The sequence below is a fragment of the Artemia franciscana genome, chromosome 19 (assembly GCF_032884065.1).
Source record: "Artemia franciscana chromosome 19, ASM3288406v1, whole genome shotgun sequence".
Classification (NCBI taxonomy): domain Eukaryota; kingdom Metazoa; phylum Arthropoda; class Branchiopoda; order Anostraca; family Artemiidae; genus Artemia; species Artemia franciscana.
The window spans coordinates 12,728,357-12,753,333 of NC_088881.1; the positions used below are offsets into that span (position 1 = coordinate 12,728,357).

General features: G+C 36.0%; 2 long non-coding RNA genes across 2 annotated transcripts in view; one reads left to right on the forward strand and one right to left on the reverse strand.

Moving 5' to 3' along the window:
• The window catches only part of LOC136039298 (uncharacterized), a 64,422-nt gene extending 45,858 nt beyond the window's left edge, over positions 1-18,564 (forward strand). The window contains exon 3 of the long non-coding RNA XR_010620419.1: positions 18,399-18,564. This is a non-coding gene — a long non-coding RNA (uncharacterized LOC136039298). The remainder of the gene's footprint in view (positions 1-18,398) is intronic.
• A 25-nt stretch (positions 18,565-18,589) lies between these two features.
• The window catches only part of LOC136039299 (uncharacterized), a 38,749-nt gene continuing 32,361 nt past the window's right edge, over positions 18,590-24,977 (reverse strand). The window contains exon 3 of the long non-coding RNA XR_010620420.1: positions 18,590-19,010. This is a non-coding gene — a long non-coding RNA (uncharacterized LOC136039299). The remainder of the gene's footprint in view (positions 19,011-24,977) is intronic.

A 24,977-nucleotide genomic window follows, 5' to 3' on the forward strand; every position in this document is an offset into this window, starting at 1 on the left:
TGTAGAATGCAAATTCAGAGGCAATTTCAAAGCTGAATGAGCAGTTCTTCCACCAGGCAGCAACGTTGCGGCTATTCCGGAAGACGCAATTGCCAACGCTATATCATTTTTTGATCGAATTGATGCCAGAATCAGTTTTATCACAAACGTTTTACCAGTACCTCCTGCCGCATCCAAAAAGAAAATTTCTCCAACGTTGTTATCGACACAATAAATTATCATATCATAAATGTCTTTTTGTTCCGACGTTAACTTGGAAATGTTATTTTGTACATACGACAATAGATCACTCGTACTGTAACTTTGTTCACGATCCAATTCTACACATGTCGAAACAGCAGCGGTACGATTAGGTGAAGGCATTCCCAAATCCTGAAGAGGTTTGTTTGCCATCCATACGCACAAATCTTCTATAATAACTGATATGTAGTTATAAATTTCTGATGTAAAATCAAAAGTCATATCTGACGTCTCTAACCGTTTTCGATAGAGTATATCTTCGGATATTTTTGATTTATATTTTTCCCATAACTCTGTAGGAGCTGATGGAGAGCAAGTTGTTAGTATGATGCCAAACAATGCATGAATTTGACTTGGAGTTGACGTTTCGCACGCGTCATTGATGCAGTTATCCCAGTGTTGGTCATTCTCCAATAAATTCAGAGCTTGGCATGCACTACGGCAAGTGTCATGTATAGTACCATTTACAGTTCTCAAATACTCAAAGGAAGTCGGACCGGGTACATTCACCAAAAGCAGGCGTAGAAACAAGCATTCATGTTGATTGGGGTCTTCCTATCGTGGTATCTTTGAAGATGGTAGGTTGGCCGTCGACTGACTTACCCTGTTTTCGACGTTCAAATACTTTATTTTTAGTATTCCACGTGTAATACGAAGGCACTTCAGTATACAGCAGTTTTTTTGCAAAAAAATCATTTTTGCATAACGAAAAGAAAGCAGTTAACTTTGTATCCGGTGGATTCAGGGCTCTTTGTTGCACGTTGGATTCCGAAAAATAAACACGTTGACCATTCTGTAAATGTACCGCTAAGTGAACAACAGCTGGACTACGTTCATGTATCGGAAATGAAAGAATTCGGCAAACAGCTTCATTACTGCTTATGTATCTTCCAGCCTGATATTGTACGATTTCGTCGATATCTTTGATTTGGGACTACAAGCCAAAAACTGCCATGTCACTACCTTTGTTGACGTATTTACATATGTATTTGATTGCCTTTACGGAGTTACAGTATTCAACGTTTATGTGTGCATCAAATGTTTTTGATAATAATGGGGAGTATGGAACAACCCACTGGTTATCTACTTCGATGGTGGTACCGTTACGCTTCTTTATTATTGCTGTTTTACCGCCATCTTCAGTAGATCTTCTTCTATATTGTGGGTAACCATCATTGCCAGTAATTGTGTTGGATACTAAAAGTCGAGGACATTGCTTCGTGCACCTTCCTTTTGCCATGCATGGTGAATTTTCGTTCAGTGCACCGCAAGGTCCATGTATCATATTTTTTACAACAATATCATATAACCCCTTATCGACATTTTCATCAGGTATTTCAGCGGAAATCACATCATCAATTTCATTAGAAGTAATTTTATTATGTAGCATAATTAGTATATATGCGTGTGGCAAACCTTCTTTTTGCCATTCCACTGAGTACATCCAGCATCGCACTGACCCAAACACTTCAAGTTTTACTATGTAGTTTATCAGTGATTTCAACTTTTGCCGGAAGACACGGGCCGTAATGTCATGTCTATGAACTGCCGATTGTCCTTGAAGTAAAAGCTGCTGTATCTCGTTCCAAGATTGATTACATGTAATTGTAATAAATTTATCTGGACGACCATAGAGACGAACATACGTAATAGCATCTTGAGCATATTCATGCATATGACGGGAACTGCCAGCATATGAAGAAGGTAAAATCGTTAATCTTCCAACGTTTGTGTTATTACCGTCATTTACTACTGCATCTCGCAAATGAATGTATTGTTCAGAGCGGAGCTTCGTCTGATTCAGACGGATATATAGAAAACGTTCTGATTCGATTTTTGCATACATATCAACGACGTATTAGTGAAACAATTGACGGCATTTTAAAATATAATTGTCTTCATCCTGCCGAATCATTAGTCTATAGGAATAATAATGCATTGCACTGCATTTCTTATTCATTTCTTTGCTAGTGGCTGGATTCATCAATTTAATATTAAAGCGATAGCCGTCGGCTCCATCCCAAAAAATGATAGGATATTGTAGGGCATCGTAGCATCGATGAGTTTCAGCAATTCTTACCAACTGAGCGTTTTACTTATGAAGAATAATATCTCGAGGTAAAAGATGATCACCGACCATAACGATTGCCACTTCGTCGATAGTTGGAGCATTGTATCTACGTACATGTTGGCCAGGAGGCGTTTTGTCAGCGGAAATAACAATTTTATGCGTATCAGTAGGCATCAAATCGACGGCTGTTTTGAACAGACGCACTAAATTATTATTTTCGTGGAAAAGATGTTGCAATTGAGAAACGATTGTCCTTTCAACATTGGGAGAAATTTCGCAACGTGTATTCAATTCAGAATTTCTATCACTGATGAAGTACAATTGTAAAAATTTATGATTCTCGCCTGAGAATGGTAGAAGGGACCCTGCTCTATGATAAATTTTCCCTTTTACTTTGAAAGTAGGCATAAATTGATCTTGATTTTGGATTTGGGCACCAAACGACGTCATTTGGAAACATGAGTTATATTTTCTGCTGTTTGATAAAAAACGCTTAGATTCTGACGTAGTTCCAGTAAGCAAAGTCTTCAATGGCTCTGGGGGTGAAGCAAGTAGAGGAAGTTTAACTTTCCCTGAGGCGCAACACATTCCCATTGTTTCACCATTTAACTTCAAGGCCTTGCAATAGGGACAAATTTTAGACATAGTCCCGATTTGAACATATCTACTATAACCATCGACTAAGATGTATCTGAATGCCATGTGATAATTTTCAGGTTGCTCTTGTGATTCCTTGGCACGCTTTCTTTTCTTTTTTTCTCTATGAGCCGCAAGCCTGTTTTCACGTTGCTCTTGTGATTCCTTGACACGCCTTCTTTTTTTACTTTCTCTTTCAGCAGCAAGTCTGGTTTCGCGTTGCTCTGGTAGTTCCTCGACACATCTTCGTTGACGTAAATTGCACATTCCTAATCTAGTATTATCTCTTGAAACTGCAAGCCTGTTTTCACGTTGCTCTTGTGATTCCTCAACACGCCTTCTTTTTTTACTTTCTCTTTCAGCAGCAAGTCTGGTTTCGCGTTGCTCTGGTAGTTCCTCGACACGCCTTCGTTGACATAAATTGCACATTCCTAATCTGGCCCTTTCTCTTTGAACCGCAAGCCTGGTTTTGCTTTTTGGTAACATTCTACAACATTGACAGTTGGAGAATTCTCCACGTGCCAAGCTTGCTAAAGCTCAACAATTTATAATAAACCTCAACATTTTAAGTATCTTTTTTAAGGTTTTCAAATTACATTAATCTATTATCAAAATATTTCGAAATATTTATGCAATTCCCAGTTTTTAAATTTAAACCCTCAACACGAAAATACATACAACTTATTTTTATATACATAGAAGATATAATCTGGCGTAACAGACAAAGTGTAACAGACATAACCCACAGACAACTTATTTTTATATATATAGATATATATAAAAATAAGTTGTATATATTTGTATTTGTTGAGTTGAGTTTTGTTGAGTTGTATGTGTTGAGGGTTTGTATATGACGTCTGAAAAATAAAGAAGAAAAAGAAAACTGAAACTAAAAATGTAAAAACTGGGAATTGCATAAATATTTCAATATATAGTGACAATAGCTTAAAGTAATTCGAAAACCTTAAAACAGATACTTAAAATTTTGAGGTTTATTATAAATTGTTCAGCTTTAGCATGCTTGGCACGAAAAGATTGTTCCAACTGTCAATGTTAGAATGAACATTGACAAATTGAAAAACATTGAAAAAGATAGAATGTTACCAAAAAGCAAAACCAGGCTTGTGGTTCAAAGAGAAAGGGCCAGATTAGGAATGTGCAATTTACGTCAACGAAGGCGTGTCGAGGAACTACCAGAGCAACGCGAAACCAGACTTGCTGCTGAAAGAGAAAGTAAAAAAAGAAGGCGTGTCGAGGAATCACAAGAGCAACGTGAATACAGGCTTGCGGCTTCAAGAGATAATGCCTAAAGAAAGCGTGCCGAGGAATCACAAGAGCAACGTAAAAATTATCGCATGACATTCAGGTACAGCCCAGTCAATGATTATAGTAGATGTGTTCAAATCGGGACTATGTCTAAAACTTTTCCCTACAGCAAGGCCTTGAAATTTAATGGTGAAACAATGGGAATGTGTTGCGCCTCGGGAAAAGTTAAACTTCCTTAACTGGCTGCACCCCCAGAGCCATTAAAGACTTTGCTTACTGGAACTACGTCAGAATATAAGCGTTTTTTTTTATCAAACATCAGAAAATATAACTCATGTTTCCAAATGATGTCGTTTGGTGCCCAAATCGAAATCAAGATCAATTTATGCCTACTTTCAAACAGTTCGTGGTAACGAACTGTAGTAAGGAGCGACCCGGCTCAATAGTAACCAAAACTCTAAAAAATTGAATTTTGATATGAATAACTACATCAAAAGAATTGCATTTTAATGCTAATTTTAAATATATAAATTTCATAAAGTTTAGTCTTACCCATCAAAAGTTACGAGCCTGAGAAAATTTGCCTTATTTAGGAAAATAGGGGGAAACACCCCCTAAACGTCGTAGGATCTTAACGAAAATGACACCATCATATTCAGCGTATCAGAGAACCCTACTGTAGAAGTTTCAAGCTCCTATCTACAAAAATGTGGAATTTTGTATTTTTTGCCAGAAGACAAAACACGGGTGCGTGTTTATTTTATTTTTTTTTTTTCCCCAGGGATCATCGTATCGACCAAGTGGTCCTAGAATGTCGCAAGAGGTATCATTCTAACGAAAATGAAAAGTTCTAGTGCCCTTTTTAAGTGACCAAAAAAATTGGAGGCCATCTAGGCCCCATCCCACGCTCATTTTTTTCCCAAAGTCAACGGATCAAAATTTTGAGATAGCCATTTTGTTCAACATAGTCGAAAACCATAATAACTATGTCTTTGGGGATGACTTACTCCCCCACAATCCCTGGGGGAGGGGCTGCAAGTTACAAACTTTGACCAGTGTTTACACATAGTAATGGTTATTGGGAAGCGTACAGACGTTTTTAGGGGGATTTATTTTGTTTGGGGGTGGGGCTGAGGAGAGGGGGCTATGTTGGAGGATCTTTCCTTGGAGTATTCTGTCATGGGGGAAGAAAAATTCAATGACAAGGGCGCAGGATTCTCTAGCACTACTATAAGAAAACAATGAAAAATAAACATGAAAACGTTTTTTCAAATGAAAGGAAGAAGTAGCATTGAAACTTAAAACGAACAGAGACTATTACGCATATGAGGGGTTCTAAAAATACTTTAGCATAAAGAGCGAGGTATTTAGGAGGAGATAAATACCTTGCTCTTTATGCTAAAGTATTTTTAGTAATTTCAACTATTTATTCTACGGCATTTCTGATTCAGGGGTCATTCTTAAAGAATTGGGACAAAACTTAGGATCTAGTGTAAAGAGCGAGGTATTAACGAGGGTACAAACCCCCTCGTATACATAATAAAAATATAAGGTTATGAAAGTTTGTTACGTAAGTTAATTCTTAAGTTACGTATATTTTTTACTAATAAAAACTTTCGTTAAAAATTAAGTTCTAGTTGCATTTTAAGTAACCAAAAATTGGAGGGCAACTAGGCCTCCTTCTCCACCCCTTATTTCTCAATATCGTCTGATCAAAACTAAGAGAAAGCCATTTAGCCAAAAAAAGAATTAATATACAAATTTCATTTTAATAATTTATGTGCGGAGAGCCAAAACCAAACATGCATTAATTCAAAAACGTTCAGAAATTAAATAAAAAAAAACTAATTTTTTTAGCTGAAAGTAAGGAGCGGCATTAAAACTTAAAACGAACCGAAATTAATCCGTATATTAAATGAGTTGTCCCCTCCGCAATCCCTCGCTCTTTACGCTAGGTAAAATTAAAAAAGGTAAAAAACTGAAATAAAAAAAGCTAAAAAAAACTAAAAAAGCTACAAAACTAAAAAAAGAAAAAACTAAAAAATAAAAAAAAATAAACCATGTTTGTTTTTTTGTATGTTTGAGGGTTTTCATATGACATCTGAAAAATAACGAAGAAAATGAAAGAAAAAAAACTAAAAATTAAAAAAAAAACTAAAAAAGAAAAACTAAAAAAAATAAAAAATTAAAAAAGGAAAATACTAAAAAAGAAAAACTAAAAAAAACTAAAAAAAAAAAAAAAATAAAATAAGAAAAAACCTAAAAAGAAAAAAACTAAAAAAATTTAAAAAACTAAAAAGAAAAAAGCTAAAAAAAACTAAAAAAGCTACAAAACTAAAAAAGAAAAAAATGGAAAAAAAAGAAAAAGCTAAAAAACAGAAAAAAGAAATAAAAGAAAGACTAAAAAAAAAGAAAAAACTAGTAGGAACAAAACTAAAAAAGAAAAAAAAACTAAAAAGAAAAACAAATTAATAAAAAGAAGAAAACTAAAACAGAAAAAAACTAAGAAAAGAAAAAACTGAAAAAGAAAAAACTAAAAAAAAAATGTATCTATATATATGAAAATAAGTTGATTGTGTGTCTGTCGACTGACGTCATGTTTGTGTGTTGACTGACGTCATGTTTGACTGACTTCATTATAAGGATTGAACTGTATGTCGTCATGAAGTTGTTTGTTGTCTGACGTCATGTTTGTAAATGACGACCGGGATACAGATAATATAAATGACGACTGGGACGCTCAAAGAGAAATTACAGACTGGGACACTGGGACACAAATGACGACCGGGATACTGGGAATATAAATGACGACCGGGACACAGGGACACAACTACAAGGGGGATGTCGGGGGCACAGGGGGATATATAAATGACGACGGGGACACAGGGAATGTTCGATTAGCAATCACCATCAACAAAGCTCAAGGGCAATCATTAGAATAATCAGGTATAGATCTGAATACGGATTGTTTTTCCCATGGACAATTTTATGTTGCATGTTCAAGAGTCGGTAAACCTGACAATCTATTTATATGCACACACAATGGGACATCGAAGTATGTTGTATATTCCTAAGTTTTACGTAGTTGAAAGCATATATATATATATATATATATATATATATATATATATATATATATATATATATATATATATATATATATATATATATATATATACTAGCTGTTGGTGGGGCGCTTCGCGCCCCCCAAGCCCCCCGCGCGCGTAAGTCGTTACGCGCCATATTAGTTACGCGCCATTGTAGTTGTCTCCCTGTGTCCCACCTGTGAAAATAGATAGATTTATATATGTGTTTCAAACTACGTAAAAATTGCGAATATACAACATTTTTGGTGCGAATATACAACATTCTTGGCTTTCCCATTGTCTGTGCATATACAAAGCCGTATGTACTAATAATGATGTCATATGCAAACGCTCTTTTTACAAACAAACAAACATGCATACACACAACTCGGTTTTATATAGATAGATAGATAGATCGATACAATACAAATTAACCGCGTAAAACTTGCGAATATACAACATTATTCGCTGTCCAATTGTCGCTGCATATAAATAGATTGTCAGGTTTACCGACCCTCGAACATGCAACGTACAATTGTCCATGGGAAAAACAATCAGTATTAAGATCTATACCACATTTTTCTAATGATTGACCTTGAGCTTTGTTAATGGTGATTGCAAATGCTTATCGAATTGGGAATTGCAATCTTTTAAATTGAAAAGGCAGATCGGTTGGAATCATGGGAATGCGAGGAATAAGAACAGCCTCACCCTCAAAAGGCCCTGTCAAGATTGTGGCCTCTATTAGGTTTTCCATTGTTTTTTTTTACGGCAAGTCGCGTGCCATTGCAAAGCTTTGGTGGGTTGATATTTCTTAAAAGTATTATTGGTACGCCTATTTTTAGTTGTAGCACGTGTGGTGGAAACCCTGAAAGATCTATGGAATTTAAAAATTCAGATGGATAATTAACCGCTTCATTTGGTTCCAAAACTGTGTCGACTGACTTGTAAAGGACTGCCTGGTCTCGAATCTTGGTCAAAACAATATTGTTGATTTCGTGGACGTCTATATTTTTGGGTGCGAGAATCGCTCTTTCACTTAGCCATTTATTATTTTTATAATTGTTTAGAATTTTCGGAAATACTTTTTCAATCAATTCATTTTTGGACGTCACTAAATTACAGAAATCAGCAGGTAGTTGTATATGTCCTGAAATTGAGTCTACTGGGAGCTTTCCGTTTCCAATTGCCAGCAATTGATCTGAAAATGTTTGACAAGAGTCATCGTTTTGCAATCGGACACGCATATTTGTAGTTAATTTTAATATTTTTACGTGTGCCCATAAATTAGAATTTTTCAGGCAAGCATTCATTTCGTCTGCAGGAGTTGATCTAGGTATTATAGGTAATGTTTGCCTGAAATCTCCCGCAAGCAATATTAATGTGCTGCCAAAGGGTTTCGACTTCCCTCTCAAATCTTCCAAGCATTGATCCAGAGCCTCGAGCGATTTTTTTGTGTGCCATTGTGCACTCATCCCAAATAATAAGTTTGCATTGCTGCAATACTTTACCCATCCCAGATGATTTGGAAATATTGCACGTGGGAGTTTCTGTAGAATGCAAATTCAGAGGCAATTTCAAAGCGGAATGAGCAGTTTTTCCACCAGGCAGCAATGTTGCGGCTATTCCGGACGACGCAATTGCCAACGCTATATCATTTTTTGATCAAATTGATGCCAGAATAGGAATAATAATGCATTGCACTGCATTTCTTATTCATTTCTTTGTTAGTGGCTGGATTCATCAATTTCATATTAAAGTGATAGCCGTCGAATCCATCCCAAAAAATGATAGGATATTGTAGGGCATCGTAGCATCGATGAGTTTCAGCAATTCTTAACAACTGAGTGTTTCGCTTATGAAGAATAATATCTCGAGGTGAAAACTGATCACCGACCATAACGATTGCCACTTCGTCGATAGTTGGAGCATTGTATCTACGCACATGTTGGCCAGGAGGCGTTTTGTCAACGGAAATAACAATTTTATGCGTATCAGTAGGCATCAAAGCAATGGGTGTTTTGAACAGACGCACTAAATTATTATTTTCGTGGAAATGATGTTGCAATTGGGAAACGATTGTCCTTTCAACGTTGGGAGAAATTTCGCAACGTGCATTCAATTCAGAATTTCTATTACTGGTGAAGTACAATTATAAAAATCTATGATTCTCGCCTGAGAATGGTAGAAGGGACCCTGCTCTATGATAAATTTGCCCTTTTACTTTGAAAGTAGACATAAATTGATCTGGATTTTCGATGTGGGCTCCAAACGACGTCATTTGCAAACATGAGTTGTATTTTCTGATTTTTGACAAAAAAACGCTTAGATTCTGACGTAGTTCCAGTAAGGAAAGTCTTCAATGGCTCTGGTGGTGCAGCCAATAGAGGAAGTTTAACTTTTCCTGAGGCGCAACACATTCCCATTGTTTCACCATTGAATTTCAAGGCATTGCAATAGGGACAAATTTTAGACATTGTCCCGATTTGAACACATCTACTCAAGCTATAATCATCGACTGGGCTGTACCTGAATGCCAGGCGATAACTTTCAGGTTGCTCTGATTCCTTGGCACGCTTTCTTTTCTTACTTTCTCTATCAGCAGCAAGCCTCATTTCTTGCTGTTCTTGTGATTCCTCGGCACGCCTGCTTTTTTTTCTTTCTCTTTTAGCAGCAAGTCTGCTTTCGCGTTGCTCTGGTAGTTCCTCGGCACGCTTTCTGTTCTTTCTTTCTCTATCAGCCTTAAGCCTGTTTCCTTGCTGTTCTTTTGATTCCTCGGCACGCGCTCTGTTCTTTCTTTCTCTATCAGCCTCAAGCCTGTTTCCTTGCTGTTCTTTTGATTCCTCGGCACGCTTTCTTTTCTGACTTTCTCTATCAGCAGCAAGTTTTTTGGCATAGACTCTTTGAGCATCTTCATCGGCTTTTGCCATTGTAAGTTCATCAATCATTTTAAACTTAAACATTAATAGATTTCTACGTGAACATATATGTCTTAAATATCTTTAATGACGTCACCGTCATAGCAAAAATGACGACAACTAACTTCATGATTAAATATCTTTAATGACGTCACCGTCAAAGCAAAAATGATGACAACTAATTTCATGACGTCAGTCAACACAGAAACATGACGTCACCTGATCCACAGACAGACACACAGACAGACAACTTATTTATATATATATAGATTTCTTTCCATATTCACAGATGGGACACAGGGACACAACTACAATGGCGCGTAACGACTTACGCGCGCGGGGGGGCTTGGGGGGGGGCGCGAAGCGCCCCCACCAACTAGGTGTTGGGATGGTGCGAAGCGCCACCCCAACAGCTAGTAGATATATAAAAATAAGTTGTATGTATGCATGTTTGTTTGTTTGTGGGTTTGCATATGACGTCATTATAAGATGACGCTACAGACCGGGAAACCAAGACACAAATGACGACGGGGACACAGGGAATATAAATGACGACCGGGACACTCAAAGAGAAACTATAGACTGGGATACCGGGACACAAATGACGACCAGAACACAGGGAACATAAATGACGACAGGGACACGGGGACAACTACAACAGGTACTCTGGGGCACAGGGGGGATAAATAAATGACGACGGGGAGACAGGGAATGTTCAATTATCAATCATCATCAACAAAGCTCAAGGGCAATCATTAGAGAAATGCGGTATAGATCTGAATACGGATTGTTTTTCCCATGGGCAATTATATGTTGCATGTTCAAGAGTCAGTAAATCCGACAATCTATTTATATGCACAAACAATGCGACAGCGAAGAACGTTGTATATTCGCAAGTTTTACGTAGTTAAAAACATATATATATATCTATCTATATTCACAGATGGGACATTGGGACACAACTATAATGGCGTGAAACTAATATGACGCGTAACGACTTACGGGTGGGGGGGGGGGGCTTGAGGGGGCGCGAAGCGCCCCCACCAACTAAGTGTTGGTGTGGCGGAAAAAAAATTAAAAAAGAAAAAACTAAAAAACAGAAACAACTAAAAACAAGAAATAATAAAAAAAAGAAAAAATTAAAAAAAAGAAAAAACTGAAAAGAAAACAAATTAATAAAAAGAAGAAACTAAAAAAAAGAAAAACCAAAACAGAAGAAAACTAAGAAAAGAAAAAACTAAAAGAGGAAAAACCAAGAAAGAAACTATATCTATATATATATATAAATAAGCTGTATGTATGCATGTTTGTTTGTATGTGGGTTTGCATATGACGTCATTATAAGTATATAAGGCTTTGGATATGACGTCATTATAAGAGGACGCTACAGACCGGGTGACCGAGACACAAATGACGACCTGGGGACAACCGGGACACTCAAGGAGAAATTACAAACTGGGTCACCGGGACACAAATGACAACCGGGACACAGGGAATATAAATGACGACCGGGACACTCAAAGAGAAAATACAGACCGGGACACCGGGACACAAATGACGACCGGAATACAGGGAACATAAATGACGACTGGGACACGGGGAAAACTACAACAGGGACGCTGGGGCACAGGGGGGGTTATAAATGACGACGGGGACACAGGGAATGTTCGATTAGCAATCATCATCAACAAAGCTCAAGGGCAATCATTAGAAAAATGCGGTATAGATCTGAATACGGATTGTTTTTCCCATGGGCAATTATACGTTGCACGTTCAAGAGTCGGTAAATCTGATAATCTATTTATATGCACAAACAATGTGACAGCGAAGAACGTTGTATATTCGCAAGTTTTACGTAGTTAAAAACATATATATATATCTATCTATATTCACAGATGGGACATTGGGACACAACTATAATGGCGTGAAACTAATATGACGCGTAACGACTTAGGGGTGGGGGGGGGCTTGAGGGGGCGCGAAGCGCCCCCACCAACTAAGTGTTGGTGTGGCGGAAAAAAAATTAAAAAAGAAAAAACTAAAAAACAGAAACAACTAAAAACAAGAAATAATAAAAAAAAGAAAAAATTAAAAAAAAAGAAAAAACTGAAAAGAAAACAAATTAATAAAAAGAAGAAACTAAAAAAAAGAAAAACCAAAACAGAAGAAAACTAAGAAAAGAAAAAACTAAAAGAGGAAAAACCAAGAAAGAAACTATATCTATATATATATATATAAATAAGCTGTATGTATGCATGTTTGTTTGTATGTGGGTTTGCATATGACGTCATTATAAGTATATAAGGCTTTGGATATGACGTCATTATAAGAGGACGCTACAGACCGGGTGACCGAGACACAAATGACGACCGGGGGACAACCGGGACACTCAAGGAGAAATTACAAACTGGGTCAACGGGACACAAATGACAACCGGGACACAGGGAATATAAATGACGACCGGGACACTCAAAGAGAAAATACAGACCGGGACGCCGGGACACAAATGACGACCGGAATACAGGGAACATAAATGACGACTGGGACACGGGGACAACTACAACAGGGACTCTGGGGCACAGGGGGGGTTATAAATGACGACGGGGACACAGGGAATGTTCGATTAGCAATCATCATCAACAAAGCTCAAGGGCAATCATTAGAAAAATGCGGTATAGATCTGAATACGGATTGTTTTTCCCATGGGAAATATGTTGCATGTTCAAGAGTCGGTAAATCTGACAGTCTATTTATATGCACAAACAATGTGACAGCGAAGAACGTTGTATATTCGCAAGTTTTACGTAGTTAAAAACATATATATATCTATCTATATTCACAGATGGGACATAGGGACACAACTATAATGGTGCGTAACTAATATGACGCGTAATGACTTACGCGGGCGGGGGGATAGGGGGCGCGAAGCGCCCCCACCAACTAGGTGTTGGTGTGGCGAAAAAAAATTAAAAAAGAAAAAACTAAAAAACAGAAAAAACTAAAAAAAAGAAAAACTAAAAAAAAGAAAAAACAAAAAAAAGAAAAAACTAAAAAAGAAAAAAAACTAAAAAAAGAAGAAAAAACTAAAAAGAAAACAAATTAATAAAAAGAAGAAACTAAAAAAAAGAAAAACCAAAACAGAAAAAAAACTAAAAAAAGAAAAAACTAAAAAAGAAAAAACTAAGAAAGAAACTATATTTATATATATATAAATAAGCTGTATGTATGCATGTTTGTTTGTATGTGGGTTTGCATATGACGTCATTGTAAGTATATAAGGCTTTGTATATGACGTCATTATACGAAGACGCTACAGACCGGGAGACCGAGACACAAATGATGACTGGGACACAGGGAATATAAATGACGACCGGGACACTCAAAGAGAAATTACAAACTGGGACACCGGGACACAAATGACAACTGAGACACAGGGAATATAAATGACGACCGGGACATTCAAAGAGAAATAATAGACTGGGACACCGGAGCACAAATGGCGACCGGAACACAGGGAATATTTGTTCAGAGCCTAATTCTAAGAAAAACAAGCTTTGTATAAACAACAAAAGGCTTCAAATTGTAGGGCTAAAACGAAAACTCATTTACATCGTTTCTTTGATATTCAGCTTTACTAACGAGACTAATTTATTTTAAAGAATAGTGCCAGAAAGAGAAACTTGCCCTCTTCATAGCAATGTCCTATCCCCCATGTAAAACTCCTCCATGGAAATATCCTCCCACGTAACTCCCTACCGAAAGTAAAACAGTTCAAAATAGGGATGAATCCTTTAATTGACAGAGAACACATATCAAATTATTCAACTGGATATTTCGAACACATATACAGTGTTCATCATCAGCAGTAAAACTAAAAGACATGAATAAATATAAACAAATTTATACCTAATAAACTAATTACATATAGTTTATTGCTCTTATTTTTTTTCAATGCAACAGCGGAAGCAAACCTCTTTGACCTATTCGGTTCCGGTTCATTAGATTTATTTGACACATTACGCGGACAGAGGTCATAGCTCTTAGGTGAAGTGATATTTACTTTATTTGACCTCAGTAAATAATCACAAATTGAGTTCAATCCAAATTCACCTGTATCACTGTTTATGGAATTATTCTTGAATAAATTTTTTTTTTAATTTCTATTGTTTCCCTGAAAATTTGCTTTAAACCTTGGTCCCTATAAATCAAAGAAACATTTTCAAACAAAATAAAATGATTTAGATAATTATAGATATGTTCCGAAAGGGCCGACGTGAAATCTTCAGGTTTGGTATTTTCCTTTAAAGACGATGAAATAGAATTATGATGTTGTAGCAATCTCATTTTTAAATTCTGGTTAGTAATTCCCACATAAGAGCTTCCACAAGTACATGGGATTTTATAAGCCCCACTTTGTTTCTCTACGCAAGTTCGATACTTTCCAGAAATTAAAAAACTAGCCAAAGTATTACTACCTCTTAAAGCAACCTTTAAGCCATTATTTTGTAAAATTCTTTTAAGTTTTTCACTCAACCCTGGAACATATGGTAGAGAACAAAAATATCTTTCTTTTCTGTTGTTTCTAGAATATTGTCAAAAAATTCTAGAAATTTTTTCCCTCTTTTCGAAAAAGTCTGGTCTATTAACCAACCCAAATAATGGCTATTTATTAAAATCTCTTTTAACAAAATTAATTCCTCCTCAATGAATTTTGAAGAGCAAATTCTAAAATGTGGTCAGTTAAGGATATGATTAAACCAATTTTTACTTGGCGAGCATGACCGGAGAAAACCGACAAAAATCTGTTATTATTAGCAGGTTTTCTGTAAATCTTAAAATCCAGACTATTTTCATTTTTTAAAAGAAGAACATCCAGAAAAGGAAGTTTATTATCCTCTTCTGATCCTATTGTAAATTTTAAATCACCTCCCCAAAAATTAAGATGTTCTAAAAAACTTTTTAATTCCTCCACCCCATAATTCCATACTTAAATTATGTCATCCATATATCTCCCCCAAACTTCATGTTTTAAAAAGTATGAATATAACACTATTGTTTCAATATTTTCTACAAAACAGTTTGCTAATAAAGGCCTTAAAGGGGCCTCCATGGGTAAATCATTTACTTGTTCGAAAAAACCACCTCTGAATTGAAAAAAAATAAGAGAACGTATTGCACAACCTAACTAAATTCATAATTACACCGACTTCCAGAACTGTTTGACCACTAATTAAGTCCAAATTTCTTAGTATCTTTCATTCAAGAAGAATTTCTGCGGCTTTTACAACAATACTCGTATACATTTACACAATGTCGAAACTTGAAATTATAGAATTTGAAGAGATTTCCACTTCTTCTAGTTTTTTTTTTTTACACGTTCTGACGAATTCTTAATGTAAGAAATTTGTGTACCCATGAGTGGTTTACATAATGACACTAACCACTTACTCAGAGCACTTGTTGGTGACTTTGTACTCGCAACAATTGGTCGTAATGGCAGATTCGGCTTATGTATCTTTGGAATTCCATATAATTTAGTTCTTCAACTCGTTCTTAAACTTCTTTGTGCATGAGTCTGACGGGTCAAAAGAAAGTTTTTGTACGTTTTTTCATCTTTCAGTAAAGCGTTTAATTTTGAGTCGTAGTCCTTGGTGTCCATTACCACTAAAGTGTTACCCTTGTCTGCTTTTGTAATAATAATAGATTCATCCCTTCTTAAATTATTAAGAATCTTTATGTCATTGATAGAATTGTTAGGGATTTCTGGTTTTAAAGCAAACTCTGACAGGGTTTTAACTGTAGAAGCTTTTACTAGGTTAACATCTTTGATTACGATGGGGTTTCTATGTAAAGATGTTTTTATTGAAGAGATAATTTCTTCTACTGGGGCTTTAATAGTTTTAAAGCAAAATTTTTGACATTTTTCTAATCCGGACTTTTCTTGTAACGTTAAGGTCCTTGATGAAAAATTAATTACACCTGGTCCAAGAGTTGAAGAAGGAATTACGGCTTTATTTTCAGATAATTTTGAAAACTTTTAAAGTAATCTTTCCCTGGAAAGGTGAAAGATTTCCTTTTAATAATCTTTTGCATTGAAAAAAATAAGAGCAATAAATTATATGTAATTAGTTTGTTAGGTATAAATTTGTTTATTTTTATTCATGTCTTTTAGTTTTACTGCTGATATGAACACTGTATATGTGTTTGAAATATTCAGTTAAGTAATTTTAGATCTGTTAACTGTCAATCAAAAGGTTTCATTCCTATTTTGAACTGTTTTACTTTTGTCATGGAAAAGCAGTGTGGTCTTCGAAGTTATGTAACTCCCTACCCTAGCCCCCTCCCCCACTAATAGAAAAATCCCCCTGAAAACGTCTGTATAATTCCCAATAACCATACTATGTGTAAGCAGTGGGCAAAGCTCATAAATTGTAGCCCTTCTCCCGGTGACTGTAGGGGATTAAGACATATCTATTATATTTCTCGACAGTGCTGAACAAAATGGCTATCTCAAAATTTTTATCGAGTGACTTAGGTGAGAAATGAGCGTAGGAGGGGGCCTAGCTGCTCTCCACTTTTTATTCACTTATAAAGGGCCCTTACTACCTACCACGTTTGGCTGGCCTCGAAAACCCTCTTCTGTTATATATGGTGATTAAAGAATTTATGGACCCCTACCCCTGACCCCCCAAAAGAGGTTTTAAAGGGCATGGACTCTAAAAAAAAAAACAAAAATAGAAGACAAGTTCTTACTCCTCACTTGGTTAAAATCTGAGAGCCTGTTTTGAAAATTTCCCATACACCAAGAAATTAGTTTTGCCTTTCATTTTCCCTAACAGAGGTTGAATCGCTCCACAACTTCAGAAAGATAGAACTAGTGGATCAAATGATGTTTCTGACTAAGCATGGTTGCCAAGTGACAAACCTTCTAGCTATTGCTCTTATGAGTGAATTTAGGAACCCTCTTCCCTTCTTCTTGCATAGTGTGGGTCGAGTCATGATCTCCGGAAGTTATAATAAGGACATTAGTTCATAGTTCTGACTGAAGTTAGGTTGAGATCTGCCAACTTATTCTGGTAGGTGTTGCGATAGCAATAATTCAGCTCTCCTCCACTAGTCAAACATTAACGAATCAATAATTGATTATTAAATAAAAATGAATAGAAGAAAAATAAATTAAGAAAACTAAATCATTCATTAATTTGATCACAGGTAAAAGACCGCTGAATATTAAGGGGCTGAGGGGGTCACCATTAAGCCAAGAAAATGTGAAAAATCCACTCAAAAGAATGTACAGTCACTCAAAATCCCGTAAAATGATACCTCTTGGACGATTAGTTTCGTGGAGGAGGTGGCTAGCTTTATTGCAATACTTAGTAAGTGGTTTTTTAAAAGAGGGGAAATTTTACATCGGTATTGTTGAACACTAAGAAGTATGATATTGGATCCGTACTGGCTAAGGGGTTGGCGTTCTGGTTTGATAATTCTTTGTCGGTGGGGTACGGGTTCGATCCCAGGCGTAGCCGGTTATTTGGCTTAGGACGGAGGTCAGTGGCATGAAACTGTGCGCTCAGCCAGAGTCGAACCAGCTCTAAATGGTGACCTGAAGAAATGTGGGGAAGGTAAGCAGGATGGGTTTGTGAAAGCACAAGATGGTTGGCCCCCAACCCCCCATTGTAGCACTTTCTGGCTGAAGGGCTAAGAAAAAGAGATCAACACCGCCGGTTTAGACCTTAAGGATCTAGTACCTTCTTACATACTTATGATATTGGATCAAGCAGTGAAACCTGAAATTAATCCCTGGGTATCCATGCACATTGAGGATTGGGATGTACCCAACCATTGACACCAGCACAGAGACCAGAGGGACTACTATCCTTCAGGGAAATAACAATACATGGAAAATTGTATTTGTAAGAAAATGAGACATAATCTACCCCAAAATACCGCCCCCTTTTCTGTATTTATCTTAGATCCAAATAAATGGACGCCCAAATGAATACTTCCTACATTATTTTCTGGCTCGTCATTGCTTGTTGAAGAAAAGTTTCGAGCTATAATAGTCAGTTTTTAGAATTATAATCTTTAGTAGAGTTTTCTGAAATTGTGTTTGTGGAATGGTAATATGAAGTGTCTGATTCTAACACTTTCCTGATTATTTATGCTGAAAACTTTTTCTAGTTCCATGTTCAAAAGTGCCACAATGCAGCAGCAAAAATCAAAGAAGAAAAGAGCTCTACCTCCTGGTCTCGTTCGTTGAATTCCTATCTTTATGCACCGTATTTATGATTCATATTTATGTTCGCAGTTTCATTTTCTAAATTAAAATATTATATTAAAAAGTCAACTAGTTTTATTTTATCATGGTAGACACAGTACAATATTAGAATAGCGTTTCTGCATGTAAAGCTTTGAATTTATTTCAACTACTGCTTACCGCGTTTTGACTTTCATTTAATAGACATTTTACTATTTTCATATAACGGTGTAACATAAATTTTGGGGTTCACGTATCTGGCATACAATTTATCAATGAAGCTTAATTCAGACTCTATGAACTACTGAATTTAATCCTGACTCATCTCAAATTACGATAATTTCCGAATCAAAAGCCCTTATTTTAACTAGCATTTTCTTAGATCAACCACTATGTTCTTCTTCTTCTATAGTTTGTTTAACAGTATCAAATTTCCCCATGTCAATGCTTTGCCCAAGTGCTGGTTTGCGACCATATTTTGTAAACTAAAATTCTTCTTGTTTCGATGATGGCGTCAAGAGGCTCTGCAGTGTTGCCTAGAAAAAAACAATCAGTTACTAACGAAATCTTATTTTTTTGTGTGTATCCTGTTTCCGGAAAATTATTAGTTTCTCAAAAACTACGGATAAACAATGAAATCGGCGTCTTTTCGAGGTGCTCCTTTTTTAAATTTAACTATAGACAAGATTTTCAGTGTCTTAATTTACTGTTTAGTACTCTTGGCCTTTTGTGAAAATAAATGACAAGAATGAGCTAAAGCTTGCACCAAAGAATAACTTTTTCATATGCGTAGCTAAAGTGGGAGCAAAGGTGGGCTTATTTCCTCAAAAAATTCAGAGTCTCCTCGGTAAAATTTTCCAAAATGAGTGAAAAGTTTAAATTCTACCTGCAGACATTAAATTTATTTTCTCTCCCTTTTAGGCCAATTTCCCTTCTCTCATAAGAAAAATTCCTAGCAGATCCCACAATGCCAGGGAATTACTATTACATTTCTCTTAACATGTATTTATGCTCAAGATTATATTTTTCACGCCACTCTGGCACGATGGGATTATTTAAGAATACAAAGGCCAGGCTTAGTCGGGGCTTGTTTTAGTTCCAATTTTCCCACGAGATAAGTATTTTAAAATGTTTAGATATTTTAAAAGCTTTAGAATTGAATATTTGAAATCTTCACAGACTAAATTGGCCAATTTCATAACAAATTCATGAAAACCAAAGGTAGTTTAAAAAGAAGTTTAAAATGGGATTATTTGTTCCAAGAAATTGTCCAGAATTGTTTAGCACTTGCTTGTATACTCAAGTGTCAAGGCTGTTCTTAATTGCTTTCTACGATAGATATAGGTAAATTGGCTGCAATTTAAATCATTTAGCATTCGGAGACATGAAAATATTTTTTTCCAAAGGTTTTTTTTTCTATCAATTACTATGTTAGAGAGCATCTTCGTATTGCTATTACAATTACTATTTTAGACAGCGTAAAGTTAAGAGGCATTTGAGTACTTTGATTTTATCAAAATATAAAGTGAGGACTTGGCCAGAGTGTCTTGTCAAATTCTAAATTCTCAGTTCTTTGTTTTAGAAGTAATAACTCTGTCTTAAGATTTTAGGAACGGAACCTTTAATATTTCATTGCTCTTCCGATTTTTTCTTTGCGTTTTTGCGTAGCTTTGTTTCAAGTAATTGATCATTGAGATCAAACAATTTGTGCTAACGAACTGTTAGTAAGGAGTAAAGGTAAAGGTAAAGGATACGGCATTAGACTTTACAGTCCCTACCGGCGGTGCTGATCTCCGTTTCTTGGCCCTTCAGCCAGGAAGTGCAATGGGGGGTTGGGGGCCAGCCATCCTGTGCTTTCACACACCCTTCCTGTTTACCTTCCCCAGATTTCTCCAGGTACCCATTTAGAGCTGGGTCGACTCTGGCTAAGGAGTGACTCGGTTCAATAGTAACCAAACTCTAAGAAATGGAATTTTGATTTAAATAGACACATCAAATGCTGACTTAATTTGACACATAAAAATCTTCATTATGCTGGCTTCAAATATATAACACTCACCAAGTTTAATGTAGCCCAACAAAAAAAAAAAAAAAACACCCGAAAAGTGAAGAAATATCAATAAAAATCACACCATCATATTCAGCATACCAGAGAACCATACTGTTTTAGGTCTCAAGCTCCCATCTGCAAAAATGTAAAAATATAAAAATTACCAGAAGAAAAATCAAAGTTCGTGTTAATTTATTTTTTGGTATTTTTTTCCCGGGTATGATCGTATCGAACTGATGGTTCTCGAATATCGGAAGGAGGCTCGTTCCAATGGAAGATAAAGGTACTTGTGTCCTATTTAAGTGACCATAAGGTTGAAGGGCAATTAGCCCCCATCTCAAGCCCCCCCCCCCCCAAATTCGTCTGATATAATTGAATGCCATGCCTTTGGGTATAACATGACCCCCACAGCCCAGCTCCTTGGGAAAGGTCTTTAAGTTAGGAAGTTTGTAACTTTGTTTACGTATAGTATTTGCTATTGGGAAGTGTACAGACTTCTTTTGTGAGGAGGGGGGGGGGTGGTTGTACTTTCTGCTGGCTAAAATTTCACGGGGGGAATTCTCCCTGGTGAAAGAAGTTTCGGGGGAGGGAACTTTCCAGCGGAAACTTTACTCTGAGGAATTTGCCAGAATTCCTATACGTACTTCTGTTTATTTGTCCCAATTTCTCTTTGGTGACCCAATTTTAGATGTGAAGATGCTATGTGTGATTGTCTGGGATTTTTTATACGGGAGAAATTTTCCACAGGAAAATTTTTTGCGAGAGCAAAATTTTCCAAAATTCCGTTATTTGAAAAACAATCAGGAATTAATCTGAAAGTGTGCTAAGAAGAACATTTCAAGAAGAATCATTTGCAAAAAGTTTTCCGGGGGAATTCTTAGCAAGAATGGAATAGTCTGGGAGGAATTTTCCTGGCGGCAGGGGGGATTTTCTGTGGGATGAACTTTCCATGGTCAGATTTTTCATCAGGGGAGGAAATTTTCCACTGAGGGGGAGCCGGATATCCTGGAATTATATAAAAAACGAACAGAAATTTAAAAAAAAAGTTTTTCTACTGAAAGTAAGGAGTACCATTAACACTTGAAATGAAAAGAAATTGTGACGAATATAATTGGATTTGACCCCTCCTTAATAAATTGTTCTTCAAAGTAAAGTTTAACCTCTTGTCCCAATCCCTTAAGAACAACTCCTGAAACACAAGGGCTCTTTAATTAGAACAATAAAAAGCTTCTTTAAAAGTACCAAAAACTTTAACTTGAAGAGTGAGGTATTGAGGAGGGGTTGTTGCTCCTTACTTTCAGTTGAAAAAAACTTTTTTACCATATTTAATAAAGTAAAAGCTTCATAGCTGTTTGAAATGAAGCAAGGTATAACGATGCCATATGTTCTGTTCAAAATACCTCCAATACTTCCTATATTGGTTTGTGAAGTTGGTGAAATTTTTATTTCATCCTTTTTATTTATTCTTCTAGGAAATGCGATTTGCAACCTAGTGATGACTAGGTTGAGCTACAACCTAGTGAGCTACTAGGTTGCTTTGCAACCTAGTAGCTTCAAAGTGTAGTTTCTGAAAATTTAGTTTTTGCAAGGAATGTGTTTGAGTCTGGAGAGCCAGTATAAAAAAAAAGTTCAACTTGAAAGACTTTTAGATAGGTCTTTCTCTTTGCAAAACTTCGCTTCACTTTGTGGAGCTCGTATGCTTTGAAATTGGTTTACGAAAACAGTGAACTTTCCCACGAAAAAAAATCGGTATAGCCTAAAGTGTTGGTGCTTTTAAAATGTTGAAACTTAGTTTGTTTTTAGAAAAAAGTAATGAACAAATCGACATTTGAACAAACTTGCAAAAGTATTGAAGGCCGACCTGAAGTCTTATTACCCCCCCCTCCTTTATTGAAAGGCCGTAACATAGAAAAGTGTCATGATTTTCTCATTATTACAAATGACATAGCACTTTTCTAGCTAACAGTTCTTTGCAATACTTCGCCTCCCTTCCAGTACATTCCTGTAGCCCTATGCCTCCCACGGGAATACCTCCCACTGGTGTCATTGCTTAGGAATATATATCTGTAAGTAAAGTTCTCATGACCGCTGATGGTTCAGTAGAAAATAAACATTGACCTTTAAACCATTGATATGTGTTTTTTTTTCCCCCAGTCAGACTACTTTCTATATTAAAAAGTTGTGAAAAATGAAACTTTTCATTTACCTTAATAGTTTTGTTCGTGTTTTCTAGTGATTCAATTTGGGAAACAAGCTCTCCTTCTTTAAGTTTAAACTTTTCTTCCATTTCTTCCTTTTCTCTTGTTCGAATTGAATGTGAAAAGATTTCAACTCAGTTTCCAGTCCTTGAATTTTGTTTTTAAAATCGTCTATATTATTCTTTACACCTTCTTTATCTTTTTGAAACTGAAATAATAATCTTGTTCAATTTTTTTTCTTAAAAATGAATTTTGGAGCTGAAAGGATTGCATTCAAAGCAGCCAGGCGAGGTTAGTTTTTACCAATTCTGAATATGTTTCAGAATAATTGGCCCAACGAGTAAAACCTTATATGAAAATTTACTCAATTTAAAAAATATTGGTTAAACCTTTTGGATGTTACGTATAATTGAAGCAAAGCTGGGTGCGGTCGTTACATTGACTATATTATTAGCTTGCAGTTCCGTAAACATTATTTACTAGACGTCATAAGATTTAAGAGACGATTTTTTGACGTTCAAAGGAAATATTTACACAATTCGTCAAAATACGACTAAAATGTGTCCAATATTCAGAGGCCATAATTTCGTGCAGCGGCGCATTTACTTCTAAAATGTCTCCAATATTCAGAGGTCATTATTTCGTGCAGAGGCGCATTTATTTCTATGAAAATATAAAAGTGCATTTAAAATAAATTGTTGCGTCATTTAATTTAGATTATTTATTTGAGACTTTATCAAATACTGTACAGTAGTAAATAGCTACGCATCACATCAGAGAAGTACGCGGAGTGGAGAGCTTGGGGCCCCTGCCCCTCTAAATTCTAAATTTTTGGGAGATTCTGAGCATTTCTTATTCAAATTATCGAATTGAATTTTATTTCATTATTGCTCTCCCATCCCCTCCTAAAATTCATTACTGCTGGCCCTTCCCCCCTCAAACAAATCCTGCGTTTCAAAAAATTAGACTATTGAGAAGAGGAGTGATGGATTATTCTACAAGAAAGGGATGGATGAAGCCTCAAAACAAGCCCTTCTAGGCCCTAATCTCCTAACTGTCAGCGATATTTCATATAAATATGAAAGGAAAGAGGAAAGGGTTTGAGGATTCCCCCTTCTTCTAATTTCCCTTTATTTGGTGAAGTATTTTTAGACTAAGCCTTTAGAAAGGGTGGTGCAGGGTGACAGCTCCTCCCTTATTGAAGAAAATTTTCAAATGTTATATAAAGGACTGTGTCAATATGCATAGCTCCATAGAATGAGGAGAGTTGGGGAGGGCATAGGGTTACCTTTCCATTTGATAACTTCGTATCATGAAATTGAGGTTTGCGACAAGAGGCAAAGAAAAACAAATCAATAAATAGACAAACCCGAACAAGGGTGATTCTTAGCCAGTGAATAAAATGAAGAGACAACACAAATATTTTGACAAAGTTTTCCGCTACGTGTGTCCTTGATGTTAGTTTTCCACTATGTTTGTCCTTGAAGTTAGTTGTCCTTGATGTTGATGTTAAAGCTTGTCCTTGATGTTAGTAAACACGATAAGGAAAAAAGATCTACAATTTTGTCTTGTAAAATATCTTTTGTATATATTTAAAAGACATGTAAGTATGACTGTGTTGTCCTTCCATCTAAAAAAAATGAGGACGGTTTAGCGTAAATCTTTGCCAAAATATCTGCTTTATCTTCTTATTTTCTTTATTTTTCTCGTGCATCAATTAGAGCCACTGCAGTCTCAGAACGTCTGAGAGTGAAGTTATCCTATTCCATTAGAAACCAAAATTTTGGAGATGTTATGTAATTTTGCACAATTTTTTTGTGTCGGATAGTCTGCGTGGGGACTATGTACAACCCTCTGTCTCCTAGCAATAGAAAATTCAGTTCTGTTCTAATTATCACGTTAGCATTTCTCTTGACAGCCAAATTACCTAACGAGTGAAACTTATTCTATCCGGCTTCGTTTTCTATATTATTTTCGGTAAATTATTACGGTAAATTATTTACGGTAAATATAGTTGGTTTCAATATTATTTACAGACTTAAGCTGATACAATTTTATTGCCTGGAGTATGTAGGGTTCGAAAAGGGGTGCTCAAAATATTTAATCGCTTTTTTTTCTCAGAATGAGATTCTGAGCAGTAGGACAGTTTTGCTCTCAGATCGTGGCTAATTTTAACATAACCGTTTTTGTGTCGGGGCAGAATTTCTCAAAACTTAAGAAAGCTCTAAATGTACCTCCGCTTCAAGACCTTGCAT